This window comes from Ascaphus truei, unplaced genomic scaffold (assembly GCF_040206685.1).
Source record: "Ascaphus truei isolate aAscTru1 unplaced genomic scaffold, aAscTru1.hap1 HAP1_SCAFFOLD_903, whole genome shotgun sequence".
Lineage (NCBI taxonomy): Eukaryota > Metazoa > Chordata > Amphibia > Anura > Ascaphidae > Ascaphus > Ascaphus truei.
Genome location: NW_027457242.1, coordinates 144,817 through 151,898, shown reverse-complemented (window position 1 = coordinate 151,898; position 7,082 = coordinate 144,817).

Here is a 7,082-nt window from a genome sequence, read left to right as displayed (position 1 = left end):
ATAGGGAATAGAATATATACAACAAAATAGAAAGGGCAGGCTCACAGACTGATTCCATGCCCTCCCTCACCCGCTCTTGACCCATGTTCACTATCACCCACCACCTCATCCACCTTCACCCTCACACTCATCCACCTTCACCCACCCACCATTGCCCCCTCACCAACACCTTCACTCACCCACACCTTCACTCATCCCCCTACCTCACCTACATTCACCAACCTTTAACCCCACTTAAACACACCCTCCCTCTTCCACCTTAATCCTCACCCTCCCTCACCCACGTTCACTCTACCTTACTGGCCTCAACCTTACCTACAAAGCCTCCTATACCCATATTAACCATCCCTCACCCACCTTCAACATCACCTTCCCACACCCTCCTTCACCCAACCTCCCTCACCCACCTTCTACCCTCATCATCCATATTAAAATTCACCTTCACCACCCTTACCTGCACACCAATACCCAGCCTCACCCTTGCCCACTCACCCATACCTGAACTGACCCACACTTTTTTCACCCACCTTCATCCTCACCCTCCCAGACACATTTACTCACCCTCCCTAATCCACCTTCAACACCACCTACCCACTCTCTTCATCATCCACCTTCCCTCAAAAACCTTCAACCTCCTTACCCACACCCACCATACATCCCTAAACCTCCCTCACCCACCTACCCACAACCTCCCTCACGTGCTTACCCACTTACACTTTTTCTTACCACACTTTCAACCCCAAACCACACCCTCCCTAAATTGTTCAGAACTTAACTCTCATTGGCCAAGTACCTAAATGAGTCACATAACTAAAAATGTTCTATTCTTTTTTAACCAAACACAAATACAAAAATAATCGTAAGGGTCAACCCTAACCCTAACTTTCAACGCTAACCCTAACTCTTCTCTGATTGGTTAGTACCCAAATGAGTCACATACCTAAATTTTCGTATTCCCCTATAACCCTGGGCCAAACAAAAATAGAAAAATAATCCTAACTGTCAACCCTAACTTTCAACCCTAACTTTCAACCCTAACTCTTCTCTGATTGGTTAGTACCCAAATGAGTCACATACCTAAATTTTCGTATTCCCCTATAACCCTGGGCCAAACAAAAATAGAAAAATAATCCTAAGTGTCAACCCTAACTTTCAACCCTAACTTTCAACCCTAACTTTCAACCCTAACTCTTCTCTGATTGGTTAGTACCCAAATGAGTCACATACCTAAATTTTCATATTCCCCTATAACCCTGGGCCAAACAAAAATAGAAAAATAACCCTAACTTTCAACCCTAACTTTCAACCCTAACTTTCAACCCTAACTTTCAACCCTAACTTTCAACCCTAACTCTTCTCTGATTGGTTAGTACCCAAATGAGTCACATACCTAAATTTTCGTATTCCCCTATAACCCTAACCCTAACCCTAACCCTAACCCTAACCCTAACTTTCAACCCTAACTTTCAACCCTAACTCTTCTCTGATTGGTTAGTACCCAAATGAGTCACATACCTAAATTTTCGTATTCCCCTATAACCCTAACCCTAACCCTAACCCTAACCCTAACCCTAACCCTAACCCTAACCCTAACCCTAATAATCCTAAGTGTCAACCCTAACTTTCAACCCTAACTTTCAACCCTAACTTTCAACCCTAACTTTCAACCCTAACTCTTCTCTGATTGGTTAGTACCCAAATGAGTCACATACCTAAATTTTCGTATTCCCCTATAACCCTGGGCCAAACAAAAATAGAAAAATAATCCTAACTTTCAACCCTAACTTTCAACCCTAACTTTCAACCCTAACTTTCAACCCTAACTCTTCTCTGATTGGTTAGTACCCAAATGAGTCACATACCTAAATTTTCGTATTCCCCTATAACCCTGGGCCAAACAAAAATAGAAAAATAATCCTAAGTGTCAACCCTAACTTTCAACCCTAACTTTCAACCCTAACTTTCAACCCTAACTTTCAACCCTAACTTTCAACCCTAACTCTTCTCTGATTGGTTAGTACCCAACTGAGTCACATACCTAAATTTTCGTATTCCCCTATAACCCTAACCCTAACCCTAACGTTTATCTCTATGGCAATGAACAGACCCGCTTATTGCCCCCCGGTCCGACCCCCCAGAGATGGACTCCAACTGGACAAGCACAGTCTCACCAAGTATGTGGAGGGCACTGATCGGATTGACATGTTTCTAAGGAACTTTGAAACGCAGTGCCGGCGGTACGGGGTGCTTCCCCAGCATAGGGTTGCACGCCTGGACCCGCTACTCTCCAGCTTGGCTAAACAGACTTTGATGGCGCTTACAGAGGAGTTTGCTGATGACTATGACCACCTGAAAGAACTTTTGCTGTTTCAGCATGGTTTTACCCCTGAAGCTTACCGGGGTAAGTTCCGGCTGGAGGAGAGGCACCCTCAGGAGACCTATGTCACTTATGTGACCCGCATGGCTTTGTATGGGTTACACTGGGTGGAGGGCTCTGAGGCCAAGACTTACCAATGCCTGCTGGACCTCATCTTTCAGGAGCAGCTCATGCAGCAGTGCCCGCCGGCGGTGAGGGCTTTTGTGTATGATAAAAAGCCCAAGACCTACACCGAGGCGGCGAGGATGGCAGATGACTATGTGGTCAGCCGGTCCCAGATGACCGCCAAGGTACCAGCCAAAGCGGTAACCCCACCGGCGCCGGCCAAGAAAGCTGTGAGTACCCCCCAGTGGACCCAAAAGCCGCCTGCGGGCAGCGGGTCACAGAAGGCGGGAGAGCTCCGGCATGAGCGCCGGTGCTACAATTGCAACAGCACTGGTCACATCAGACCAGATTGCCCGGAACCCCTGCGTTCCAACGGACCCTATCGAGGGCAACGCACCCCAGCTGCAAAGCCGGTAGCCCGCGTGCGGGTGGCTTCCACCAAAGAACCAGGACCGGTCATGGAAACAACTCCCAGCGAGACGTCCCATGTCACCCCTACCCCGGTTTCTTCAGTGCCTACAGCCAGGAGCGGAGGACATCACAGCGCAGACCTGCAGCAGACGGACGGCAGGAGCAAGCATCTCACCCCGGTCACAGTCGGTGACCGGCAAGCAGTTGGCTTACTTGATTCAGGAGCTGCAGTGACCCTGGTCCGACCTGATATGGTCCGGCCAGAGGAATTGATCCCAGGCCCTGGGATACAGATCACTGTGGCTGACGGAGAGCCACGTTTCCTGCAGGTGGCCCGCATTTTTTTGGATTGGGGGGTGGGCAAGGGTGTGCGGGAGGTGGGGGTTTTACCAGGTTTGGATGCTGAAATTCTTTTGGGCAATGACCTGGGACCGATGACCTGCACCTACGACCGTGTGCCCCAGCCCGCTGCAGTGGCGGCGGTTACCCGGAGCCAGACCGCGGCAATGTCGGCGGTGGCCACCCCAGTCCCCCAGCCTTTGGGACCAACGTTAGCGGAGGGCACAGAGGAGCCCAGGGAGGTAAGCCAGGATCAGTTGCAACCACAGGCTGACTTACTGTTCCCCCTTACCGTGTCCCCTTCCCCTGACAATGACATGACTGGGGGGGGGGGCAGATTTAGGAGCCCAGTTTAGGGAGGCAGTGAAGGCAGACCCTACCCTGGCCGGCGTGAGACTTCGGGCGTCCGAATCTCAGGCAGGGGAGGGCACTGAGCGCTGCCTATGGCATAAGGGACTCCTATCCAGAGAAGAAGGGAACCCGAGAATAGAGAAGGGATTGACCGGTAAGCGACAGCTAGTAGTACCCCAGGGGTACCGACAGCAATTGTTACGGGCAGCTCACTCTATTCCGTTAGCGGGACATCAGGGGGTCACCAGAACGCGAGCCCGGTTATTGCAGCGTTATTTCTGGCCGGGGGCATCCAGGGATGCGGCTGATTTCTGCCGCTCCTGTGATGCCTGCCAGCGAGTAGGTAAGGCGGGCGACCGTGTGAAGGCACCCCTGAGACCCCTACCGATAATAGGGGAACCCTTCCAGAAGGTAGCGATGGACCTGATAGGACCCCTCATGATTCCTAGCAGGTCAGGGAAGTGCTACATCCTCACGGTGGTGGATTTTGCCACCCGGTACCCTGAGGCGGTAGCGCTGGGCACCATAAGTGCCAAGACAGTGGCAGCAGCTTTGCTGAACATTTTTGCTAGGGTAGGTTTCCCTAGTGAGATCCTAACTGATCAGGGGTCGCAGTTCATGAGTGAACTGTTACATTGTCTCTGGGATGCCTGCGGTGTACAGCACCAGCGCACTTCCCCTTACCATCCCCAAACAAACGGATTATGTGAGAGGTTTAATGGTACCCTGAAGCAGATGCTTCGGACCTTTATAGAGGTGGAGGGGAAAGACTGGGAGATTCACCTGCAGCACTTGCTGTTTGCATACCGAGAGGTACCGCAAGAATCTACAGGCTTCTCCCCCTTCGAGCTACTATATGGCCGCAGGGTACGTGGACCTCTGGACCTCTTCCGTGAGGGATGGGAGGGGGAGACTACTGCTACTGATGCTTCAGTGATCCAGTATGTAGTAGATCTCAGAGACCGGTTAGAGATGCTTATGGGGGTGGCCCAGGACCACCTCAGGGCTGCTCAGACCAAGCAGAAGCAATGGTATGACCAGCAGGCCGTAGCAGAGAATTCATCCCAGGACAGCAGGTGCTTGTTCTCAAACCCACTCGGGAGAACAAGCTGATGGCTGCCTGGTCGGGACCGTACCCGGTTATCCGAAAGGTGAATGAGTGCAACTATGTTGTACAGGTAGCGCCTGAGAGGCACAAGACATATCACATTAATATGTTAAAGGAATACAGAGCACCGAGTATGGGAGCAGTAATGGCCATTTGTAGCCCACTGCTGGAGGATCCGGCGAGCAATGCTCTGCCTGATCTCCTAGGGGAGGCAAAGCAAGGAAACACTGTTGAGCAGGTAGAGATCGGGGCACAGTTGAGTGCTAGGCAGAAGGGAGAAGCCAGGGACATGCTAGCTCAGTATAGCGCCCTCTTCACTGACATGCCAGGGACCACACATCTCACCAAACACCCAGTACACACAGGGGACCTGCAGCCTCTGCATAAGCACGCTTATAGAGTGTCAGCAGAGGTCAAGACAAGTATGGAGAGAGAGATTGAGGAGATGCTGACCCTAGGGGTAATTACTCCGTCCCAGAGCCCTTGGGCAAGTCCAGTAGTCCTAGTGCCTAAGAAGGACAAAACCACCCGGTTTTGTGTGGACTACCGGTTGCTCAACGCTGGGACGGTGTCAGATGCTTACCCCATGCCCCGCATGGATGAGTTACTAGATGAACTCGCGGGGGCAAAGTATCTGACCACCATGGATCTGAGCAAAGGCTACTGGCAGATTCCCCTGACCCTGGAGGCTAGGGAGAAGTCAGCATTCTTCACTCCAAGTGGCCTCTATGAGTTTTTGGTGATGCCATTTGGGATGAAGAATGCCCCGGCTACCTTCCAACGCCTGGTCAATAGGTTACTGGAAGGGATGCAGAGCTATGCCAGGGCTTACTTAGATGACATTGCTGTCTTTAGTAATTCCTGGGAATCCCACATAGGACATGTAGCTGCGGTGCTGGATAGAATCAGGGAGGCTGGGCTTACCTTAAAACCCACTAAGTGTATGGTAGGTATGGCAGAAGTCCTGTACTTAGGGCACAGGGTGGGTGGAGGGCATTTCAAGCCAGAGCCAGCCAAGGTAGAAGCCATAGTTCAGTGGCCTGTTCCAAAAACCAAGAAACAGGTCATGGCCTTTTTGGGCACCGCAGGGTACTACAGGAAATTTGTCCCACAGTACAGCGCCGTGGCCAAACCCCTGACTGATCTGACTAAGAAGCAACTGCCTGTGCTTATTACCTGGTCTCCTGCTGTGAAACTGCTTTCCAGGCACTGAAAGCTGCGCTTGCTGAGGCCCCCATCCTGGCTGCCCCAGATTATACCAAGCATTTTCTTATTCAGACTGATGCCTCAGACTTTGGTGTGGGGGCTGTGTTGAGCCAGGTGGGGGACGACGGCAAAGAGCACCCTGTGGTGTATCTCAGTCGCAAACTGCTCCCCAGGGAGGTGGCATATGCCACCATTGAAAAGGAGTGCTTGGCCATTGTGTGGGCACTCAAAAAGCTCCAGCCCTATGTCTATGGGAGCGCTTTCACGGTCATTACCGACCACAATCCCCTGAGCTGGCTACAGAGGGTATCAGGGGAAAATGCCAAACTGCTGAGATGGAGCTTGGCTTTGCAAGAATTTGAATTCACCATTCAGCACAAAAAGGGTAGTGAAAACAGCAATGCTGATGGACTTTCACGCCAGGACTATCCCTCTGAGACTGAATTCATTAATGGTGCCAGCAGTGCCCCACTCCCCGTCAGGGCCAGTGGGCCACAGGACACGCATTAAGAAGGGGAGGTGTAGAGGGAGAGAGGGGGTGGCCCGGTATTAAAGGGGTTGCACCCCATTTGGCCACCCCTGACCGCACCAGGGAGACAAGGGGTTAACTGGGCTGAGGTCCAGAAATGTGATGTAACCCTTGTTATGACATGTAAATGTATTTTCCCCTGTTCCATTGTAATGTCTGGTTACTCAGTGTTTGCATCACACACACACTAGAATCCATCCGGGAGCACAAGGGTTAATAATTCTTTAATGATTATAGCTCTTTGTGTAAGTTTCCCGCCTTTTCGGGCACCATTTTGCAGGTCCCCATTGGCCGCCATTAGGGCTCAATGCATTTCAATAGGAATTTGTGCTGTTTTCGTCCTGTTTCCTGTAGTGACCAGCAGGTGGCGTCCGAGAGGGAGAGCGGCGGTTTCCCATTGAAAGTCAATGGGCTCATTGACTTCAATGGAGATGCCTCGAGGTAACCTAGTTGGCTGCCGTCCAGACCGCAAACCGCAAAGCGGATACAATGTCCTTCAAAAGAGCTAAAATCACTGGGTCAAGTTCAACGTCAATTAGCGGGGAAATAAACTGTTTTAGGGCACCTAGGGATAAAATTATTTTTGCCCCTAGTTCCTAAGCGTCCCCCCACTCGACCACCACCGGGTCCCCGAATCCTGGACCCCCGATAAGGGT